At 41.6% G+C, this 23,519-nt stretch overlaps 1 protein-coding gene across 6 annotated transcripts in view; it reads left to right on the top strand.

Annotated features, from left to right (window-relative positions):
* Positions 1–23,519, top strand: part of LOC105492475 (protein tyrosine phosphatase non-receptor type 4) — a 238,258-nt gene that overhangs the window by 22,082 nt on the left and 192,657 nt on the right. The window contains exon 1 of one of the 6 annotated variants that reach the window (XM_011759656.3): positions 4,132–4,755. The exons of the other annotated variants lie outside the window; for them this stretch is intronic. The gene's annotated coding sequence lies outside the window, so the exon portion shown is untranslated. Of the gene's footprint in view, positions 1–4,131; positions 4,756–23,519 lie in introns of those variants that run through there. 6 annotated transcript variants of the gene reach the window in all.

Raw genomic sequence — 23,519 nt, 5'->3', positions numbered from 1 at the left:
ATATGACCTCTTGTCTCCTGTAGCCAGACTCCTGGTTCTCAACAATATCAATATTTATTCATTTGTTCAATCCTGTAATACACACAATATAGTTTCAGAATGTTGCGTCAAGACACTGTCAACAACAAACTTTATAAAGTTCGGAGTTTTTTATATTTCTTTTGATTTATCTTCAGTGTATTCTGCTGTGGTTAGCAAACTGTGGCCTGTGGGTCAAATCTGACCACCACCTTTTCTGTATGGCCTGTGAACTAAGAATGCTTTTTAAGTTTTTAAGTTCTTTAAAAAAAATAAAAAATATTTCATGACCCATGAAAATTACGTGAAATTCAGACTTCAGTATCTGAATTTAGAATACAGCCATTCTCATGCATTTACATATTGTTTATGGCTGCTTTCATGCTACAGAGGTAGAATTAAGTAGTTATACCAGGGATCTTACGGCCTGTAAAGCCTAAAATATTTTCTGCCTGGCTCCTAACTGAAAACGTTTGTCAATTTTGATACTATTATATTTAAAAATTACTGGAATCATTTTTTTTCTGCGTGATTGTGTTATATATTATTAGGTTCATTTATTTACTCAATTTTAGGGAGAAAAGAAATTTTTTTAAATGTTGGAAATTGGAAATGATTGAATTTTAGAATTAGAAGGATATTTAGTGTTCCTATAGTCCCACAGTGTCCAATGGGATAACCACTAACCAAATGTAGCCATTTAAATTAAATTAAAAAAAATTCTTGGCTGGGCACGATGGCTCACGCCTGTAATCCTAGCACTTTGGGAGACTGAGGCGGACGGATCACTTGACGTCAAGAGTTCAAAACCAGCCTGGCCAACATGGTGAAACCCCGTCTCTACTAAAAATACAAAAAAAATTGCCGCGTGTGGAGGTGGGCGCCTGTAATCCCAGCTACTCAGGAGGCTGAGGCAGGAGCATCGCTTGAACCCGGGAGGCGGAGGTTGCAACGAGCCAAGGTCATGCCACTGCACTCCAGCCTGGGCAACAGAGTGAGACTCCGTCTAAAAAAAAAAAAAAGAAAAAACAAATTCTTAAGTTATATGAGTCACATTTCCAATGCTTAGTCATCCTATGTGGCATGGTTCCTGTATAGGACAGTACAGATTATAGATCACAAAAAGTTCTATCATTTTACAGATGAGGAAGTTGAGATTCAGAAAAATGAAGTGACTGCCCCAAGGTAATAAATAGATAGTAACAGATTTAGAGTGAATCAGTGGCTTACTAGATATTGTAATTGTGACATTTGTAATAGAAAAGAAAGACCCCTGTGTTAGGCTATGAAACCCCCCGCCTCCCCACTTTTTTTTTTTGAGGCAACCTCACTCTGTCACCCAGGCTGGAGATCAGTGGTATGATGATGGCTTACTACAGCCTCAACCCCCCAGGCTCCAGCTATCCTCTCACCTCAGCATACTGAGTAGCTGAGACCACAGGCAGGTACCACTACTCCCAGCTAATTAAAAAAAAAAAATGTGCAGAGACAGGATCTCCCTATGTTCCCCAGGCTGGTCTTCAACTCCTGGGTTCAAGTGATCCTCCTGCCTTGGTATTACAGGTGTGAGCCACCACGCCTGGTTGAAAACACTTTTTTTTTTTTCTTTTTTTTGCTAAATTCCAGATGAGTGCAGCATAGTAACATCGAAATATTTGTATTTTGAGAGCTTAATGTTTGCCTGAATGGGTGCCCTGTTTTTGCTGCTTTGCACTCATTTGCATTCATTCATTTGAGTTCAGTTTTCACTCATTTGTATTCATTCATTTTTGCAGTAAGGACATTTTTCCATTTATACATTGATTTAGGAACATAGGAAGCTATTGGGAAAGGTTAGAAAAACTAGCGTATGCTAAGTAAAACAACAACAAAACTATTGATTCTCTGTCCAGCTGTAATCCTTTTCTGTTAATGTCACCAACATACATGAGCAGAGTTATTCTCTCATTTGTGAGCCCTTACTGTAACAAAGGTCTCAGTATATGTGATTGTGACTTCTTTTCCCCTTAATTTTCTGGGGCAAGTGTTGAGGTGGAGATTGAGGAAATAATATATTGAGTGCAGTGGATCAGATTGAAGATTAGCAAACCTTACAAATAGTAGTGTGTCTTTTTCCATGATACCTTCAATTAGTTTAGATGCTTCTGTGGTTGACTTTGAAAATAACAATCAAAATAATTTCAGCATGAAGAAGTAGAAATCATTATGATATGGTGGAAATCTTTGAGATTAGACAGATCTGGATTCAAGTACTACCCTATTACTTTTGCCTGTGTAACCATAGGCAAGCCACTTAATCCTTAGGGGATTAACATAAGGAACTGTCATTGTTTTAAGAATAAGTGACAGAATGTGAGATGTTTAAGTTATTGTTGCTGCATAACCATGCCAACATTTAGTAGCATAAGTCAGTCACCATTTTGTTATTTACAGGATCTGTGATTGAAGAATTCAAACAGAGTATAGGATTTCTGTTCCAAAATGTCTGCTTGCTCATTGGCAGTAGCTGGGGGTTGGAACACTTGGGGCTGGAGGATCCACTTCCCAGATTGCTTATTCATATGTCTAATGACTGAAGGATGGGCTCAGCTGGGACTGTTGAGCAGAGCACTTATGTATGGTTTCTCCATATGGTTTGGGCTTCTTAACAGCATGTTAGAAGCTAGGTTCTGAAGGGGAGCATCCTGAGAGTCAGTGTTCCAAGGGAGCTAGATAGAAGCTAAAGGCCTTTTCTGATGTAGTCTTAGAAGTCATATAGCATCACATCTACTCTACTCTGTTGGTCAAAGCAGTTACAAGTCTCAAGCTTCTTCCCCTATCCCTCTTTCCCCAGGATCAAGAGAGGTGATGTAGACTCCCTATTTTTTTTGATACAGAGTCTCCTGGGCTCAAGCAGTCATCCTGCCTCAGCCTCCCACCAAGTAGCTGGGACTACAGGTACACACCACCATGCCTAGCTAATTTTTTTTTTTTTTTTTGAGACAGAGTCTTGCTCTGTCGCCCAGGCTGGAGTGCAGTGGCGCGATCTCGGCTCACTGCAAGCTCCGCCTCCTGGGTTCATGCCATTCTCCTGCCTCAGCCTCCCGAGTAGCTGGGACTACAGGCGCCTGCCACCACGCCCGGCTAATTTTTTGTATTTTTTAGTAGAGACAGGGTTTCATCGTGTTAGCCAGGATGGTCTTGGTTTCCTGACCTTGTATTCCGCCCGCCTCAGCCTCCCAAAGTGCTGGGATTGCAGGCATGAGTCACCGCGCCTGGCCGCCCAGCTAATCTTTTTTTTTTTTGTAAAGATGGGGTTTTGCTATATTGCTGAGGGTGGTCTTGAACTGAGCTCAAGCAGTCTGCCCACCTCAGCCTCCCAAAGTGCTGAGATTACAGGCGTGAGCCACCATGCCTGGTCAGTCTTCTAACTCTTGAAGGGAGGAGTGTCTGGCATTAAAAGCAGCATAAGTCAAAGTTTCTAGTTGTGTCAATCTGGGTTCCTCATCCTTTCCATTTTTCTTCTACTCATTTTATGATATTGAGGAAAAGAAACACCTCTGAACTTCCTCTTAAATGCTGTTTGATAACAGTGTATTAGAGTTTCTCAACTTTAGCACTGCTGACATTTTGGACCAGATAATTATTTGTATGGTTGTCCTGTCCGATCCATGATGTCTAACGGCATCCCTGGCATCTCCGCACTGGAGCCAGTAGCACTTTAGCCTTCCATGGTGAGAACCAAAAAATGTCTCCATACATTGCCAAGTGTTCCCTGGAGGACAAACTTGGCCCTGTTTGAGAACCTCTGCTCTACATTCGTGTTTCTCAAAGGTGTTGATATGAACCAACCACATTAATATCACTTGTGGGACTTACTGAAGTGTTATTTTTTCAGAATCTGGAATTGGGTCCCAAAAATCTGTATTTTTCAAAAACTCAAGTGATTCTGATTCACACTTAAGTGAGAGGAAGGCCAATAAGTTATCCTTAAGAGCTGAATGACTAGGAGGTGGTATATAAATGCTTTACTCATTGGTAGTATACTGGTTTCAGGTCACATTAATGGTATAGTAGCATTGTTAAATATACTGTTATATATTGTATATTATTTTGGGTTCCATTTCCATAGATTTATTAGTGTAAATAGTATATCCATTCCTGTTTCATGAAATTTTTGTTTAATTTTCTCAGCTTTATTATGAAAACTTTCAAACACAGAAAAATTAAAATAATGATGCATATAATGAACACTTACATACTTACCACTGAGAATCGAGAGCTGCTAAAATTTTTGCCGTGTTTGCTTTGTGTGTTGGTCTGCGTGTGTGAGAGAGAGTGAGTGCATTTGTGTGAGCAATCGGAACTTCCTTGGTGTGTATGAGAGAGAGACAGAGGGAGAGAACAATCAGGAGTTTTCATGGTATGTATGAAATCCAAGTAAGGGAGAGATAGGTGTAGGATTCTGCAGTATAAGCTCTCCCATGTGGATAGACTGATCCATTCGTCTTCATGGTATTTAATCAGGATACCTTTACTCTCAAGCAGAGTTGATTTAATGTAATGGATTGCAAAATTTTAAAAATGCTTGCTTAGTTGAACACCTTTCTTTCCTTACTATTTGGTGGTTTTAATGCCACTCCAGTCAAATTACACTTCTCCTGCTTTCATATAGCCTAGGACAGTGCTACTCAACGGATCGTCGATGGACTGGGTACCGGTCCCTGGCCTATGAGGAAATAAGTACGGTAAATGAGAGTGAGTATTTAGTATTAGTATTTTATAACAGTTGAGAGAGACTTCACCTTCTGCTTAATAATAAAAAATTATGACTTGTATTTTTTGTGTCTTAAAAAATTTTATTTTCTAGTCATTTTTAATGTATTTGCAAACATACTGTATTGGTCTATGTTCTAGTTACCTACTGCTGTGTAACCATCCCAAAACGTAATGATTTAAAACAATAACAGTAATTAATTTTGTTCATGAGTCTGTAATTTGGGCAGGACTTGGCAAGGAAGACTTTTCTCTTTTCAATGCAGTCAGCTGTAGTGGCTCAACTGCAGTGGCTCCACTCACATATCTGGCAAATTGGTGCTGGCTGTGAGCAGAGATTCTGCCAGTGCTGAGGGGTGAGGATCTCAGTTCCTTTCCACATGTGGCCTGGGCTTCCTTGGAGATGGGTGGCTGGATTCCAGGGATAAGTATCCCCCGACAAACCCAGTAAAAATTGTATCTCCTTTTGTGACCAAGCCTCAGAAGTCACTGTGTCATTTCTGCTGTCCTCTTACTCACTGAGGCGGATACAAAGGTCTACCCACATTAATGGTGGAAGGGACATAGACTCCACCTCTTGGTGTAGTGGCAAAATTGTAGAAAATTGTAGCTGTCATTTTTGTTAAAATACAATCTGCCATAGTCTGTGATAGATTAAAAATGGAAGACACTGGCCCTTCCCCACAGATACAACCTGAGAGGCCCCACTGACCTGGTCCTACATGGCTTTAGGTGAGGTCCTTACTGTACTATGGTTCTAATTTAACTACTATACATTTGGAAGACACCTTATTATACCTTTATACAGCCAACATAGTATGGGACAATGGTGGGAGAGATAACAAAAGGCTGATAGGAAACTCGTGAATGGGTATGTGGGTGCATACGTGTGCATGTGTGTGCATGGTGGTTCTGTTTTTGGCGTATACGTTTTAGCATTTATAAGTCTTCTCCTGGGCTGCTGGCTAGTTTCCTCAAAGGGATTACCAGTGTCCTGCCTGGGCAATAAACCTGGCTGCTAGTGTTCTAGAAACCCAGATGGGGAAGGACATTGAGAGAAACAGAGGCCGAAGTGATACTAATGTTTCTATATAATACATACTTTTTGAATACTGCGGAGTACAGAGCTCAGTACTAGGTGCTAAGAGAAATACAAAGGTAAAGCTCCTTTTATTTGACACTTTAATGTTTAGTATTCTTATTATTCAAGATCTATACATTATGATTACTACAAATAGTGATACTGCTATTAGAAGTAGTATTGTCTAACACTTTATGTATGTAATACTTCAAAGATTCCAACTTGTTTTTCTAATATTTTCTACTGCCTTAGCTAATACATTAGCTCTAGTAAGTTCTCAGTACTTAGTGTAGTGCCTGGAACAGAATGCATGCTTAATATATATTTTATTAAATAAATAAATGAATCTTTAAGGTATGGTAGAATGATTGCAGCCTCAGGTGTCTGGCTCATTAGGTCTTACACTTTCTAGCAGTGTGACAGTGAGGGGATTGTGGAACCTATGTAGTTCTATTTCTTCATCTATAGAAATAAAGTTAATCTCTCTTTACACACTATATATAAAAATTGGTTGAAAGCATCAGGTATGAGTCCCTAAGTTGGTGTATGTGTTTTCCACTTCTAGTTTTATTTATTTATTTATTATTTTTTGAGACGAAGTCTCGCTCTTGTTGCCCAGGCTGGAGTGCAGTGGCACAATCTTGGCTCACCACAACCTCCGCCTCCTGGGTTCAAGCGATTGTCCTGCCTCACCCTCCCGAGTAGCTGGGATTAGTAGCTGGGATTACAGGCATATGCTACCACGCCTGGCTAGTATTTGTATTTTTAGTAGAGATGGGATTTCTCCGTGTTGGTCAGGCTGGTCTCGAACTTCTGACCTCAGGTGATCCACCCGCCTCAGCCTGCCAAAGTGCTGGGATTACAGGCGTGAGCCACCACGCCCAGCTCTTCCAATTCTAGTTTTAAAACCCAGTATGTGTAGTAAGTAGAAGAAATTGCTGGTATTAAAGACTAGTATTGGACATTTTAGGCACTGAAGTTTAAAAATGGCATGTATTTTTAAAAAGGTGATGGAGAAAGAAATCCAATTGAGTGTATTTATTTAGAATAAGAGAGATCACAAATTAAGAAATGCTAATACCACAAATTTCACAAAATTCAAAAATACAGTATTTTCACTAATTAACTGCCTGGCACACCTTTAAACATTTGTTGATTATAGAAACTTAGATCACTTCCTAAAATGTTGTTTTTTTATTTTTTATTTTTTTTTATACTTTGAGTTCTAGGGTACATGTGCACAACTTGCAGGTTTGTTACATATGTATACATGTGCCATGTTGGTGTGCTGCACCCCATTAACTTGTCGTTTACATTAGGTATATCTGCTAATGCTATCCCTCTCCCCTCCCCCAACCCCACAACAGGCCCTGGTGTGTGATGTTCACCTTTCTGTGTCCAAGTGTTCTCATTGTTCAATTCCCACCTATGAGTGAGAACACGCAGTGTTTGGTTTTCTGTTCTTATGTTTGCTGAGAATGATGGTTTCCAGCTGCATCCATGTCCCTACAAGGGTCATGAACTCATCCTTTTTTATGGCTGCATAGTATTCCATGGTGTATATGTGCCACATTTTCTGAATCCAGTCTGTCATTGATGGACATTTGGGTTGGTTCCAAGTCTTTGCTATTGTGAATAGTGCCGCAGTAAATATACGTGTGCATGTGTCTTTATAGCAGCATGATTTATAATCCTTTGGGTATATACCCAGTAATGGGATGACTGGGTCAAATGGTATTTCTAGTTCTGGATCCTTGAGGAATCGCCACACTGTCTTCCACAATGGTTGAACTAGTTTACAGTCCCACCAACAGTGTAAAAGCATTCCTATTTCTCCACATCCTCTCCAGCACCTGTTTCTTCCTGACTTTTTAATGATCGCCAATAAAAACGTTATGTTTTAAAAAATTGTTTTTAATCTAGGTAAAATATGAATAGCATAAAATTTACTAAAATTTACCACCTTAACCATTTTTAAGTGTACACAGTTCAATAGTAGTAGGTACATTCACATCCTGTGGAGCCATCACCACCATCCATCTTCAGAATGCTTTTCATCTTTAAAGTATGAAATTCTGTACCCAATAAACAGCTCTCCATTCCCCATTCTACTTTTCATCTGTGATTTTGAATGTACCAGTTTCCTCATATAATGGAATTATACACAATATTTGTCATTTTGTTGCCTGGCATGTTTGACTTAGCATAATGTCTCAAGGTTCATCTGCATTGTAGCATGTGTAAGAATTGCCTACCTATTTAAAGGCTGAATAACATTTCATTGAATGGATATACCATATTTTGCTTATCTCCTCAGTGAACACTTGGTTTGTTTTCATCTTTTGTTTATTGTGAATAATGCTGTTGTGAACCTGTGTGTACAAATATCTCTTTGGGACCCAGCTTTCAGTTTCTTTGGGTATATACCCAGAAGTGAAATTGCTGGATCATAGGATAATTCTATTTTTCATTTTTTGAGGAACGATGACTCTGCTGTTTCCCACAGTGGGTGCACCATTTATACTCCCACCAACAGTGTCCTTCCAGTTTCAGTTTCTCCTTATCCTTGCCAACAAGTGTTATTTTTCTTTTCTTTTTTATTTTTTTTTAAGTAGTAACCATCCAAGTAAGTGTGAGGTGGGTATCTCATTGTAGTTTTAATATGCATTTCCCTAATAATTAGTGATACTGAGCATCTTTTCATGTGTATATTGGCCACTTGTATATCTTCTTTGGAGAAATGCCTATTGAAGTTCTTTGTCCTTTTTAAATTGGATTGTTTGGTTTTTGGTTGAGTTATAGGAGTTATTTATATATTCCAGACATTAGTTTCATCTGATATATGATTGGCAAATATTTTCTTCTATATTGTGTTTTTTAAAATCACTTTTTTTTTTTTTTGAGACGGGAGTCTCGCTCTGACCCCCATGCTGGAGTGCAGTGGCGCGATCTGGGCTCACTGCAAGCTCCGCCTCCTGGGTTCACGCCATTCTCCCGCCTCAGCCTCCAGAGTAGCTGGGGCTACAGGCGCCCGCCACCACGCCCGGGTAATTTTTTTTTGTATTTTTAGTAGAGATGGGGTTTCACTGTGTTAGCCAGGATGGTCTTGATCTCCTGACCTCGTGATCCGCCTGCCTCAGCCTCCCAAAGTGCTGGGATTACAGGCGTGAGCCACCGCACCCGGCAAAATCACTTTCTTCATGGTGTCCTTTGACACACAGATGGTTTTAATTTTGATGAAGTCCAATTTTTCTGTTTTTTTTTCTGTTGCCTATGCTGTTGGTGTCATTTAAAGAAATTATTGCCAAATCCAGTGCCATGAAGCTCTATTCCTGTGTTTTATTCTAAGAGTTGTGTATGCAGGGGTTTATTTCTACATCGCATCTATTTTGATGTGTTGTTATTTTGTTTTCGTTTATCCATCTCAGAGTATTTTCTGATTTCTCGTGTTTTACTTTGACCGTTGATTACTTATGAATGCGTTAATTTTCACTTTTTTTGTAAATTTCCCCAATTTCCTGTTAATAATTGATAATTTCTTTCTTACTATTTTTTGAGACAGAATCTCACTCTGTCACCCAGGCTGGAGTGCAGTGGTGTGATCTCGGCTCACTGCAACCTCTGCCTCCCAGGTTCAAGTGATTCTCCTGCCTCAGCCTCCTGAGTAGCTGGGGTTACAGGTGCATACCACCATGCCCAGCTAATTTTTTTTTTGTATTTTTAGTAGAGACTGGGTTTCCTTATGTTGGCCAGGCTGGTCTCGAACTCCTGACCTCAAGTGATCCACCCGCCTTGGCCTCTCAAAGTGCTGGGATTACAGGTGTGAGCCACTGCAGCTAGCCACCTGTTACTCGTTTCTAATTTTATTCCATTGTGATTGAATGACATACTTTGCATGATTTCAGTCCTTTTAAATTTACTGATGATTTTTTATGGCCCTAATATATGTTCTACTTTGGAAAATGTACCATGTGCACTTGAATGGATTCTATATGTTTTTTTGTTGATCATAGTGTTCTATAAATGTCTGTTAGATCTAGTTGGTTTATAATGTGTTCAAATGTTCTGTTTCCTTATTTTTTTGCATATTTTATTCATTATTGAGAATGAAGTATTGAAGTCTCCTACTATTGTCAAATTGTCTATTTCTCCCTTCAATTCTGTCAGTTCTTGCTAGATATATTTGGGGACATTGTTTTCAGCTGCATATATGTTTATAATTGTCTACCCTTTTGTTCTTATACAGTAAGAATAAAACTTATCTAGTAGCACTTTTGGATAAATATCTCATTTTGACTGAAATTAGTATTAGTATAGGTATGGTAGCTCTGTTGTTACTTTTTTGTGGTATATATTTATATATATTTTTATATTGTTTATGTTTTAGAATCTGAAATATGGCTTTTGTAGAGAGCATATAGTTGGAGCAGATTTTTGAAAATCCATTCTGCTCATCTCTGCCTTTTGATTTGAGTGTTTAGTCCATTTACACTTAATGAAATTACTGACAAGCTAGCACCATTTTGCAAATATTTTCTGTGTCTTTGGTCTCTTTTGTTTCTCTGTTCATCTACATCAGATGTTGTTGCATGTTGATATTTTTAAATTAGTCATTTTATTTCTATTGTTTATTTTACTATATGTTTTTGAGAAAATTTTTTCTTTGTGATTGCCCTGGGTATTTACTTATAACCATCTCGTTGGGGGAACTGCAACTTAATTCAGTAGTATTCAGAAATTTACTCCTATATGGCTCATCCCCCTTTCCCCTTCCTTTGTATTATTGTCATACAAATTGCATCTTTATACATTGTAAGCCCATCAACATAGTATTGCTTTGTGCAGTTATATTTTAAATCAGGATGAAAAAAGAGTTACAAACACAAAATACATTTCTACCGTTGTTTACATTTAGCTATCTAATTACTCTTTTTTTTTTTTTGAGATGGAGTCTCACTCTGTCGCCTGGGTTGGAGTGCAGTGGCGTTATCTTGGCTCATTGCAACTTCTGCCTCCCGGGTTCAAGCGATTCTCCTGCCTTGGCCTCCCGAGTAGCTGGGACTACAGGTGTGTGCCACTATGCCCAGCTACTTTTTGTATTTTTAGTAGAGACGGGATTTCACCATGTTGGTTGGCCAAGATGGTCTCCATCTCTTGACCTTGTGATCCACCCACCTTGGCCTCCCAAAGTGCTTGGATTACAGGCATGAGCCACTGTGCCCAGCGTATCTAATTACTCTTAAGTGGTACTTTGTATTCTAGGGCAGATTGCTAGTGACAAATTCTTTTAGGTTTTGTTTCTCTGGGAATATTTGAAATTATTCCTCATTTTCTAAAGCTTTGTTTTGCTACATATGGTATTCTTTTTGATAGCCATTTTCTATTAATACTTTGAATGTATCATCCTACTACCTTGTAACCTTCATGTTTCCGGACTAGATACTGCCTTGTACTGTAATTGAGGATCAGTTGTAAGTGATGAGTTACTTCTTTCTTTTCGCTCTGGAGATTTTCTTTCTCTTTGACTTTTGACCGCTTGACTATGATATGTCTAGGTATAAATTTCTTTGAGTTTATCCTAATTTGAGGTCATTAAGCTTCTTGGATGTGTAGATTAATTTTTCTAAGTCAAATTTGAGGAGGTATGTGCCATTATTTTTTTTCAAGTATTCTGTCAGCCCCCTTCTCTGTCTACTATCTCAGACTTTTATTGTGACTGTGTTGGTATGCTTGTTAGTGTCTTTGAGGTCTCAGGCTCTGTTCATCTGTTCATGGTTGGGGTTTTTTTTTTTTTTTTCAGGCTATTCTTTCTGTTCTTGAGACTGGATATTCTCAGTTAACTTATTTTCAAGTTGACTTATTCTTCTCTCTGTTCAAATCTGCTGTTGTGCTCTTCTGTTGACAGTGGTAGAAGGTTTGATTTAATGATTATGGAAATTGAGATGTCATTTTTAAACTGTCAGGATTTTTAAAGTGAAAACATTATAAAGCGGTTTCTTTTATATTTGAGCTTGAATGTATAGAACCACTTACATAAATTATTCTTTAGGGTAAATTGATCACTTAAAGATTAGTCATTTTGTGTTTTAGCTTAGTGCAGTACCTGTATTTCCTCATACCAACAATAGCCTTTTGAGGTGGGTGCTATTATTCTTTGTCCATTTCAGTGAAGCAAGTGAGGCAGAGAGAGGCTACCTAGAATAAATAAATACACAACTAGTTATCACGGTTCTTTCCTTATTAACAGGTTTTATGGCTATAATCTATAGAACAATGCATAGCTGAACTGTCACAACATCTGAGGTTAAAAGCCAATATTAAAATTTTTAATTTGCATTAATATTTACCATCACTGAAAGAAATAAGCTACATTTTATTAACATAATGGAGAATTGCCAAAGTATGGATTTTGCCAAATTAAACTAATCTTGATGTTAAACAGGAGATTGTGAACCAGAATGTCTAGTGGGGGAACCAGCCCCCAGTCTTTCAACGTAGGTTCTTTTCTATTTTCCCTAAGTGTCAGCTGGTCTGAGAAATAAAGGGAAAGAGTACAAAAGAGAGAAATTTTTAAGCTGGGTGTCCAGGGGAGACATCATGTCGTCACGTTCCGTGATGCCCTCTGAGCTGCAAAACCAACAAGTTTTTATTAGCGATTTTAAAGGGGAGGGAGTATACGAATAGTGTATGAGTCACAGAGATCACATGTTTCAAAGGTAATAAAATATCACAAGGCAGATGGGCAGGGCAAGGTCACAAGGCCAGGGCAAAACTAGAATTGCTGATGAAGTTTCATGTACTACTGTGCACGCATTGTCATTGATAAACATCTTAACAGGAACAGGGTTCAAGAGCAGAGAAGTGGTCTGAGTAGAATTCACCAGGCTGGAATTTCCTAATCCAAGTAAACCTGGGGGCACTGTAGGAGACCAGGGCGTGTTTCATCCCTGTCTACAACTGCATAAGGCAGACACTCCCAGAGTGGCCATTTTAGAGGCCTCCCCCTGGGAATGCGTTCTTTTCCCAGGGCTGTCAATTATTAATATTCTTTACTGGGGAAAGAATTCAGCGATACTTCTCTTACCCGTTTTTGGCAGTAAGGGAAACATGACTCTGTCCTGCCTGGCTCCCAGGCAGTCAGACCTAATGGTTATCTCCCTTGTCCCCTGAACATCGCTATTATCCTGTTCTTTTTCAAGGTGCCCAGATTTCATATTGTTCAAACACACATGCTTTACAAACAATTTGTGCAGTTAACGCAATCATCACAGGGTCCTGAGGTGACATACATCCTCACTTACGAAGATGACGAGATTAAGAGATTAAAGACAGGCATAGGAAATTATGAGTATTGATTGGGAAAGTGATAAATGTCCATGAAATCTTCACAATTTATGTTTAGAGATTGCAGTAAAGATGGGCATAAAAGTATTAAGTTGGGGAACTAATAAATGTCCATGAAATCTTCACAATTTATGTTCTTCTGCCACGGCTTCAGCAGATCCCTCTGTTCCGGGTCCCTGACTTCCTGCAACATCTTTCCCTTTCTTTTTATATAAATGTGCCATGGCGATGAAGGCTTGTTTGTTCACTCGATTTTGACGCAGGATCCTTTGACTTGTCCGGCACACTAAAGATAAGCCGATTATACAGAGAAACATAATTCCAAAATTTACCACAGTGGAGCCCCCAGTAGACTTAATCCAAGTTGTAGGGGTTAGTCCAGAAAGATTTTCTGCCACCTGATATAACGCCTCAGCTCCAGGCACAATGGATAAATGAGCTTGAGAGGCTTCAAAAATTTGTTTCTTTAATTTAGTTATGTCCAATGGTAAATTATCTTCCCTACCCAGAAGGTGTCCTTTGACCATTTCCCATCAATGATCACTCTCATTGTAGGAATACGGGGTGATACAGAAATCACAAGTATTCCAGTCGCACTGCATTTGCATGCTATGTTCGAGACTCACTACCCAATCTCCAAGCTAAATAACAAACTGTCTAAAATCATTAATTTGATTAGCCAATTTTTGATCAATACCTTGTTGAGAATTCCCCATCTGGGTGGAATTGGCTTGCCAGTCGTTAACAGAATGAGCCGTTTGAATAGATTGATGTAACACCATTTGAATAGATTGATGTAACACCATTGAATAGATTGATGTAACACCATTCTGGTAGTGGTGGCCATTGCAGTGACTGTAATTAGGCCCATGATCACGGCGATTAAAGTGAAAACAAATCTCTTAGATTTTTTTAGAATTTGCTGTAACACTCATTAATTAAATGTATTGAGGGGGAGAATTCCCAAAGTCTGGGCAAAGTTACCGGAATCCCGATTCCTTCTCGAGCTCGAACTAACATTACACTTTACTTGGTGTCAAAATGGGAGTTAATACAAGTATATAAATGACAATGCATTGAACAGTTTGATTGTTCATCCAAATTTTGATATTTCCCACTAACAGCATGTAAGGAGGCTTAACACAACCTGTATGGGAACAGTCAGGTTGGAGTTAAGCAAATTGGAATGTCTGAATCTACGTTGATACTGAGAGAGGAGGACGGTAGCGGGGACAATAGACAGAATAGTTTCCCCTTCCCGTGCTCGCAGTCCAGACATGGCAATAGCCAGTTTTCAAAGTTCTGGGTGTTGTGGGCTCGGAATGGGGATTATCTTACAAGGCCTCGGGGTAATGCCTTTATCTTCCCATTTTAAGAGAAAGAACGAACCTCCTCTGCAAAGTAGAATGATTATTCTCGTTTTCCCGATGAGAAATAAAATAAATAGCCTCCAGGCTTTCCCTTCCACCAGAGGAGCAATTGTTTTTTAAATAGCCCTTTAGTGCCCAGTCTATTACTAAACCATATGAGTCATTTTTTAATATTACTGCATGTGTGTTAACACAGTCTTAACAAATTAAGGTTTTAGATGGGCCTTCAAAATTTTTAGGACATGGTTTTCCTGCAGGTTTATATTGAAAGTATGGGGTATCTCCCATTACTCCCCCTTTCATTTCTTGTAAAGGAGAAAGGGAGAGACCGGAGACCAAATGTCCCAGTTTCTCTGTAGCTGATCTCTCCGGAAGATAAGCAGCCCAGACTTGGGTTTCTAGATGGATACAACCAGGTGCGTGTCCGATGCACAGAGGAAGGTATTTATAACCCATGGTAACATTAAATGCAGTGCCTTCTTCTCCTGGTTGAGCGGGGCAACGGTCATCTGTAGCTCCAGGCATCCACACACTGTCGTTAGTGTAGATTTCTGCAGGAGCATCCATCTGGGTGAGAGGTCAAGTAAGTGGAGGAAAAGGCACATAAGCCCAATAAGAATAATTTTGTGTAGCAGGTAAATCAGTTTGAGAGGAAACTGGTGAGACAGAAAGTATAAAGAGGAGAATCATTAAAACCTATTGTAAGCGAGATTCAGTGCTGATGGAGGAAGAGAAGAACAGAGGGATGTTATTTTCAGGCTAATAGAAATGGTGAGATTTTTAGGTTTGAAAGGAGAAAAAGGTAATTAGGAGAATTGGTATTAGTTAGATGGGTCTCCGTTGCCATCAGGGAGGATTGAATTAGACTCATTTTGATTTGGTGTGCCAGCTTCTGAGGAGTTGGCGCAGATCTCACCACGTCTGAGGGCAGTCTGACACGGACGTCTTTTCCTTGTGGTTTTCGTTTGATGATCTGGTGAAACACAAGCATATCCTCTTTCCCATGTTAAGTAGAATCAGAGACAATATTTAAAGGTTTGGGGAATTCCTATAAGGCAATAATTACAGGAATTAACTCTGCCTTTTGAGCAAAGGTATAAGGGGTAGAAATAAGCCTGTCTGTAGGACCTACATAACCAGCATTTCCATTACTGGAGCCATCAGTGAACACTGTAATGGCCTCAGGAATGGACTGATCTTTGGTTAATCGAGGGACCACCCAAGACATCATTTTTATAAAATCAAACAATTTGTTTTTTGGATAATGATTGTCAGTAACGCCAATAAAACCAGCCAAGTGAATTTGCCACAGTATTCAAGCAGAATGCTGTGCTTGAATAAGAGGTTCAAGCAGAATGTTGAAAGTCTGCTTGAACCTCGAGCTGATTTAAAGGAACTACAATTAAATTCAGATCAAATCCGGAAATTTTAAGTATTCTACACCGAACTTGTCCAATTAAGATGGCCAGTTGGTCCAGATAAACAGACAAAGTTTTTGACACAGAATGAGGAAGAAAACACCACTCCACTAAATCATTATGTTGAACTATTAGCCCAGAAGGGGAGTGCAATGAAGCGAAAACTAGAAACTGAAAAGGCTGAGACGGCTGTACTCTAGATAACTGGGCAGTCTGGATTCTTTCCTCTATGAATTCCCATTCTAGTGAAGCCTCAGGGGACAAAGTCCTGGGAATGCAGAGATTGGAATCTCCCCGCAGTGTAGAAAACAAGTTAGACAGCACATAGGTCGGAATGCCTAAAGTAGGTCTTAAATAATTAATGTTACCCAAGAGTTTTTGGAAGTCATTTAAAGTTTTCAAAGAATCTCTCCTAATTTGAACTTTTTGAGGTTGAATACGTTGTTTATTGACCACCATTCCTAAATGCTGAACAGGAGTGGTGTGTTGAATTTTATCCTGAGCGATGTGTAATCCAGCCTCTGTAACATGGCAGCTCAAACTTTGGTAACAGTCAATTCTTTATCAGTGGGGGCAGCAATTAAAATATCATCCGTATAATGAAGAATATAGGCCTGGGGAAATTGGGCTCGAACTGGTGACAGCACTTGTCCAACATAAAGCTGGTAGATTGTAGGGCTATTCAGCATTCCCTGAGGAAGTTTCCATTGATAACGAGCTGCAGGCTCCTGATTACTGATAGATGGTACAGTAAAAGCAAATTTTTCACAATCCAGTTTATGTAAAGCAATATGAAAAAAACAATCTTTAAGATCAATAACTATGAGAGGCCAATTCTTAGGTATTAAAGCAGGGGCAGGCATGCCGGATTGGATGGCCCCCATAGGTTTAATTACAGCGTAAATGACCCTTAAATCGGTTACGATCCGCCACTTGCCTGATTTCTTTTTTACTAGAAACACAGGAGAATTCCAGGGGGATAGAGAAGGTTCCACATTACCGAGTTGTAACTGTTCAGAAACCAATTGAGTCAAAGCCTCCAGTTTTTCTTTAGAAAGCGACCACTGCTCTATCCAAACAGGTACGTCAGATTTCCATTGTAAAGGGATAGGATCAGGAGGCGTGGCAGTGGCCGCTATTAAAAAGGATAACCTAAACCAGGTCTGTCTGCTTTTACAGTAATTGGGAGGGGTTTAGTAATCCCTTCATGTTTTGGACCGAGACCGAGTCCAGGAACGAACAAACCCCATGTTTTCCATAATATGCTGACTGGGAGCATTATAAGAGTTATGTGGAATATTAATTTCAGCCCTAGTATCTACTAGGCCTTCAAACTTTTTTCCTTGAATGTGTATGATGCAGATGGGCCATTGTTTATAAATTACATTAATCCAATAAGCGACCTTTTCACTGCCAGAGCTCATCCCAGGGCCATGTGTCTTATCTCCTTTGTTTAAAACGATATTAGGTAGTAAAAATAATTGAGCAATTGACTCACGGGCCGGAATAGAAACAAGAACCTTGGCAGACACGATTAGTTTAATTTCATCAATAGAATCAGAATTAATGAGACCAGTATGAATGGTGATCCCTTTAGCAGAGGTGGGTACCCTGCCTAGCACCAGGCCTACCGAACCTTGAGGTAAAGGGCCAGTGAACCCCATGGGGACAATTAAAGGCAGAGTTAGGTAGTAAATTTAGAGGAATGGTCCTACAGAGATCGACTGCCCCACCACCTACCGCGGAGGTGGACAAGCATTGTACTGAGACAGAAGGAGAGGCTGGGACCTACCTGGGTTGGCTCTAGGTAAATTTATTCGTGCTGGGGGCTGTTTCCGCCTGAAGCGGAAATGCAACATTGGTCTGAGTCCGAAGCGTCCCATTTGATATTGGGGCCTGGGACTGGCCCCACTTCCGTTTCCCTGGTTCTGTGGCAGGGGGTTTCCATCTATATCATACTTAGAATGACAATTACTTGCCCAATATTTACCTTTGTGACAATGTGGGCAAACAGTAGCAGCAGCATTTGGCCATGTTTGTTGAGCTGGCTTGGCTGCTTTTAGGTTTTTAATAGTGCAGTTTTTCCAGGTATGACCAAGTTGACCGCAATTATAGCAGGCTCCAAGAAAAGAATTTGTGGGGCCAGTTTGATTGGTGTCCTTCGTGGCCCATACCCACAGAACAGCTTTGTGGGTGTCTGATCCAATACCTTCACAAGCTTTAATATATGCAGGCAACACCTCGTGATCAGGTAAATTTTGTTGTTGGATGGAACGCATGGCAATTTTATTTTACACTCATGGTTCGCATTTTCAAAAGCTAACATACGAAGAATACCTTGAGTGCACTCATCAGAGACAGATTTTTCAACAGCATCTTGTAATTTAGCTAAAAAATCAGGGTATTATTCAGCGTGACCTTGCTTAACCATAGTAAAAGAAACAGGATCTTGGCCTGGGGCGCATAATTTATCCCAGGCTCTCATACACACCTTTGTTACTTGTTTTGTGGTAAGAGCATCAAAGTTTAATTGAGCATAAGTATCAGAGAAACTATCAGAGCCTGTGAGCTGAGCCTGAGTAACTAGAATGCCATTAGTCCGATTTAGCTGAGCCTGCAAACGGGCCTCCTCTGACCACCAGGTATGAAATTGTAAATGCTGAGATGGGGTTAGAACAGCTTTTGCCAAAAGGTTCCAGTCTAAAGGCAGCAAAATGACCTCAGTACAAAAAGTTTGTAATACCATTTTAACATAAGGAGAAGTAGGCCAACTGAGTACAAGCATCCTTAAATTCTTTTAAAAACATAAGATTGAGTGGCGCATATCAACGCAGACTGGTTGAGGAACTGAAATGACAGGAGGGTGAGGGGCTACAGTGGACAGGGGAGGGCCTGAAGAATTATAGGTAAATTGTAGTTTGGTCCCGGAGCAATTAGGTGACTCCGGAGGTTTGAAGAGAGAAGAATTAGCATATATATGGTCCCAGGCTGTCTGAGTTGGGGCGCAGAAGCTACAAGTACCAGCTCTTTGTGAAAAGAAATAAGATCATCAGGGGGTGCCGGTAATCCAAAGTCACCGGAGTTAGACATTGAATTCTCAGAATCGTTAGGTGGGAGAGGAGTAGATGAAGGGAGAGGCTGATCAGATAATGAAGGCCATGCGGGAGAGGAAGGTTGAGGAGGTATTAGGACGGCACATACCAAGGCCCAGTCACCCCAAACAGTGACAGGAACATAATTCCCTGTCGAGACCAGTTCCTGGAATGTTGTACCAACACGATCTTATAGTTGTGCATCTAAGGTTCCTTTTTCAGGAAACCAAGGACAGTATTTTTCTACCGCCCTGAATAGAGTGACCATATTTTTCATGGTTACTCGGACCCTTCCCTGTTTTAACAGGTCTATATCTAAGGTTCCTTTTTCAGGAGACCAAGGGTGGTATTTTTCCACTGCCCTGAATAGAGTGACCATATTTTCCATGGGCACTCGAACCCTGTTCTGTTTTAACCGGAGTTTAATATAGAAGAGATAAGTATAATTTTTAGACTCTGTGTGACCCATAGTTAATCTGGACTATACACAGACTACTCACCAGTTGTCAGGGAGTCGAACAAGCATTTCTGTGGACTGAACCAATGACATTTCTCTGCACCTACCAAAGGGAATCGGGTTCCCCCATGCACTTAGGAAAAAAGAAAAAGCCATGCTGGGTGCCAGATATCGTCGGAACCAGCCCCCAGTATTTCAATGTAGGTTCTTTTCTATTTTCCCTAAGTGTCAGCCAGTCTGAGAAATAAAGGGAAAGAGTACAAAAGAGAGAAATTTTTAAGCTGGGTGTCCAGGGGACGTGTCGGCAGGTTCCGTGATGCTCCCTGAGCCACAAAACCAGCAAATTTTTATTAGCGATTTTCAAAGGGGAGGGAGTGTACGAATAGTGTGTGGGTCACAGAGATCACATGCTTCAAAGGCAATAAAATATCACAAGGCAAATGGGCAGGGCAAGGTCACAAGGCCAGGGCAAAACTAGAATTACTGAAGAAGTTTCATGTCCTACTGTGCATGCATTGTCATTGATAAACATCTTAACAGGAAACAGGGTTCAAGAGCAGAGAAGTGGTCTGAGTAGAATTCACCAGGCTGGAATTTCCTAATCCAAGCAAACCTGGGGGCGCTGTAGGAGACCAGGGCGTGTTTCATCCCTGTCTACAACTGCATAAGGCAGACACTCCCAGAGTGGCCATTTTAGAGGCCTCCCCCTGGGAATGCGTTCTTTTCCCAGGGCTGTCAATTATTAATATTCTTTACTGGGGAAAGAATTCAGCGATACTTCTCTTACCCGTTTTTGGCAGTAAGGGAAACATGACTCTGTCCTGCCTGGCTCCCAGGCAGTCAGACCTAATGGTTATCTCCCTTGTCCCCTGAACATCGCTGTTATCCTGTTCTTTTTCAAGGTGCCCAGATTTCATATTGTTCAAACACACATGCTTTACAAACAATTTGTGCAGTTAACGCAATCATCACAGGGTCCTGAGGTGACATACATCCTCACTTACGAAGATGACGAGATTAAGAGATTAAAGACAGGCATAGGAAATTATGAGTATTGATTGGGAAAGTGATAAATGTCCATGAAATCTTCACAATTTATGTTTAGAGATTGCAGTAAAGATGGGCATAAAAGTATTAAGTTGGGGAACTAATAAATGTCCATGAAATCTTCACAATTTATGTTCTTCTGCCACGGCTTCAGCAGGTCCCTCCGTTTGGGGTCCCTGACTTCCCACCACAAATGTCAAAACTCCATGTATATTTTGCTTCTTAGGTGGTTTGGCCATATAGTTTGTTTATTTGTTTCATTTTTAGGGTTTGTTGTTGTTGTTGTTGTTGTTGTTTGGTGATAGTCTCACTCTTCACCCAGGCTGGAGTGCAGTGGCTTAATCATAGCTCACAGCAGCCTTAAACTCCTGGGTTCAAGTGATCCTCCTGTCTCAGCTGGGATTACAGGTGCGTGCCACCATGCCTAGCTAATTTTTGTTTTTTGTTTTTGTAGAGATGGGGTTTTGCCATGTTGTCCAGGCTGGTCTTAAACTCCTGGACTCAAGCTATCTGCCCACCTCAGCCTCTCAAAGTGCTGGGATTCTAGGTTTGAGCCATCGCGTCTGGCCAGATTTTTTTAAACAGCTTTATTGAGGTAAAGTAGCATATAATAAGTGACACATGTTTAGAGTGTAGTACTTGATGTTTTTGTTATAGGATCCTTGCGGTGTTGCTTAGCCAACTGGAAACCTCTGTGGCCAGTGGCGCCTTTGCCTGAGTTTTGTTCTGGCCTGCTGGGCTTGTTCCATCCATTTGGCATGGCAGGTTGCACTTGGTTCCCACTACCAGCCTGGATCCCACACCTGCCAAGGGTGAGCCAGACGTGGAGCAGCCAGGTGTGTGTGGAGCTGGGGTCTGGCCACTGTGCACAGCCAGGCACTCTGGCTGTGGCAGGGTGTGCAACTCCAGGTGTCGGCATGGGTGCTGGCTCCGTGCAAGGCTATAGCTGGATCAAGCATACCATAAGCAGCCTCCACGGCTGACACTGGGGAATGCAGTGTGGTGCCTGGAAGCTTGGAGTTGCCAGGAATCACAGAGCCTTAAAGAGGGTGTCACAGCCCTGGCTTGGGGAGTTCCTAGGTCTGGGCTCCCTGAAGGGGTGCAGCTTTTCTCTCCTTCTCTCTTCTGTCCTTCTTGTCGCCCACAACGTGGCGAGCAAGAGGTGTGTTTCAGCCCCATTTGTGTTACAGCTGTTTTAAGCCTGCCATTCAATGGATCCTGAGTTCTTGTCCTGTGTCCAGGAAGAATGAGGTATGCAGACAAGTGGAGAGTGAGCAAGACAAAGAGAAGCTTTATTGAGCGACAGAACAGCTCAGAGGAGACCTGCGCAGGGCAGCTCCTCTCTGTGGTCAGAGTGTCCAGATGAGTGTTCAGCTCTCAACAGAGTGGGTAGCTCTACTCTGCAGCTGGCTATCCCATTGTTTCTTCAGCTCTCAGCAGGGAGGGTAGTTCCTCTTGGCTGCTGGTTGTCCCGTCGTCTCCTCAGCTCTGAGCAGAGAGGAGACCCTGAAGTGGGCACCTCCTCTCTGCAGTTGGTTGTCCCATCATCTCCTGGAGTCTGGCTGAATCTGGGGATTTATGGGCCTCAGAGGGAAGTGCTTGCTGACTGGTCCATGGGTGGCCATGGGCGGACTGGAAAAGGCACCACAAGTTCCCACTCTGGTCCATGAGACCAGCAGTCTAGCCCCCAGGCTTCAGGCTCTCTGTGACTTGAAGGTAGGGCTTTACCGGGGACCTGGCTGGCCTCTTCCACCCAGGAGCCTGATTCCTGCCGCCGTTCATGGTGCCCAGGCAGTTTGTGCCAAGGGGCGCCTGCAGGCCAGTGCTAAGTGACCCTCACCCCCCTCCTTGGCCTTTGTCTTGTGCCCGTTGGCACCCAAAGTCCAGAGGGGGCCAAGGTAGCAGGGGGCTGACATGTCAGTACTGCTTCTAGTATATGCATACCTGACTGGGTTGTGACAGCACCGGGCTTGGCCTCAACTTTGCTCCACAATCAGAGCTGACATTGATAACAGGGAGAGGCCAGGCAGTGGGAGCAGACATCTGTGAGCCTGTGAGGGCAAAGGGGGGCCTTCCTAGGTCCCCCAAAATTTCGCAGCAACATCCATGCCTGGGAGGGTGGGGCTTTGGCCTGCTCTTAGCTTCCACCAGCTCTGTGGAGCAAGGCACTGCCCTGGGCCCAGTTCTGCCTTGGGGCCCTCTGTCCCCACCTCTTTGTGCCCGACACCACTGCTTCCTCACTGGTGGGTGACTTGCCCAGCCCCATCGCAGTGACTCGGGGGTGGGGAGAGGCGTTGGGGCAAGGTGCAGGTGGCACTGCAGCCAGGCAAACCCTGCACAAATGAACCCTACACTTGAGGCCGGCCTTGTGAGTCCTGACTACACCACCTTTGTAGTGCCTGCGGTCCCCTGGAATGCAGTGGGGAGCAAGATTGCCGAGGCTTCGGGCCTGGAAATGGGTCCTACCTGGCCATGCAAGGGTGGGGGTGGCACAGTGGCTGCCTCAGGGACACAGGACACAAGGGACCCACTGCCGCCACTGCTGTTCCCACAGCTGCTCCTGCTGCCACTGCTCTGACCTCCCCACTGCAGCTGGCGTGATGGCAGTGGCTGCTCCTACTGCCGCCGCCATCATTTTGACATGTGTATACATCCGTGAAACCACCACCACAATAAAAATAATGAACATATCTATTACTCCTGAAAGGTTTTCTTTTTTGTGCCTTGATGTAATCCCTTCTCCCACACCTCCCCCACTGGACTCTCATCCCCAGGGAACTGCCGATCTGCTATCACCATAACTTTGTTTGCGTTTTGTAGAATTTTAAACAAATCGAATCGTACAGTATATACTCTTTTTTTGGTCTAATTTGTTTCTCTCATAATTATTTTTAGATTTGTCTATGTTGCATGTATGAATAGTTCTATTTTATTGTT

The sequence above is a fragment of the Macaca nemestrina genome, chromosome 11 (assembly GCF_043159975.1).
Source record: "Macaca nemestrina isolate mMacNem1 chromosome 11, mMacNem.hap1, whole genome shotgun sequence".
In the NCBI taxonomy this organism is placed as follows: domain Eukaryota; kingdom Metazoa; phylum Chordata; class Mammalia; order Primates; family Cercopithecidae; genus Macaca; species Macaca nemestrina.
Note: the sequence above shows the minus strand (reverse complement) of the source record. Positions and strands in the feature narration are given on the sequence as shown.